Source organism: Halyomorpha halys, unplaced genomic scaffold, assembly GCF_000696795.3.
Source record: "Halyomorpha halys isolate HHAL.00 unplaced genomic scaffold, Hhal_1.1 Scaffold53.1, whole genome shotgun sequence".
NCBI classification, from domain to species: Eukaryota; Metazoa; Arthropoda; class Insecta; order Hemiptera; family Pentatomidae; genus Halyomorpha; species Halyomorpha halys.
This window is the reverse complement of record NW_027109243.1, coordinates 640626-641705: the sequence shown is the minus strand read 5'-3', so window position 1 is coordinate 641705 and position 1080 is coordinate 640626.

Below are 1080 nucleotides of genomic sequence, written 5' to 3'. Positions count from 1 at the left end.
AAAAAACGACAGGACTTTTTGAATGACCTGGTACATGTATATGGACTTAAAAGTGCGCTTATACTAGAAGATGAAGATAAGCGCAATTTCAGTGAACCAAAGTACGGATGCGTTAAAGACTATTACTCCTTAAAACAGGAAGGTCCATATACATGTATAATAAAGAAAAAGTCTATATAAATAAAGCCTATATTTATTATCATTAACTAATCACTAGGGATGGGACATCGATGTTGAATATTAAAGTATCGATGCTTACAAAACATCGCCAAAAATACATCGTTGTTTTTGAACACACATTTCAGTAACATAAAGGGGCCTCTACATGTTGCCCAAGCCATAGCGAACTCAGACATACGCGAGCATGTGGATGGGTGGCTTGTACGAGTTGGCCTTAGCTCGTTGCCGATCCGTCGAGAGTCGGTTTTTTGGACACAGATCAAAGGAGTTCGTGAGAGCGCTCGTGTACCATCTCAATCATTGTTCTTTGTCTAGTTGCAACTGAGAGCTGTTAGGAGGTTAAAGGTGTTTGTTGGTATTTTTTATAATAAGTTTTATATATAAATCTTATTTATTTATTTTTAATTTCCTTTAATTTTCTTTTTTTGTGATAAAAATAATATAATCCCAGTGCAATAGCTGAAACCCTTGTACGTCCACCATGCCTGCCTCTCTGAATAACACTGACATGTGGATGGTCCGCTCTTTGTTTACCGAGCATTTGTACAAGCCGCCGATTTGTAGCCAGCGGTCAACATGTGGATCCGCCTTAAGGTCTGTTCCATCAACGAATTCTGATTATCCAGAATTGCACGTACGGAGCATGCGTAGCATAGGGTTTAGGAGAGAAAACTCATACTACACATATTCCGTACAGTCAGAAGTGGTTTTTGAAACTTTGGATGCGACATCCACAACAAAACAACGATGTTTTAAAATATCTTTTTTTTTTTTATTATTATTTATTTATTGTAATTTACAACTGTACAAAATAATACAATAAGTAAATATGTTGTATGTTTCATATACACTTGAAAATCTTGGGAAGGAACCACCCATTGGTGGTACTTCAAACATTAA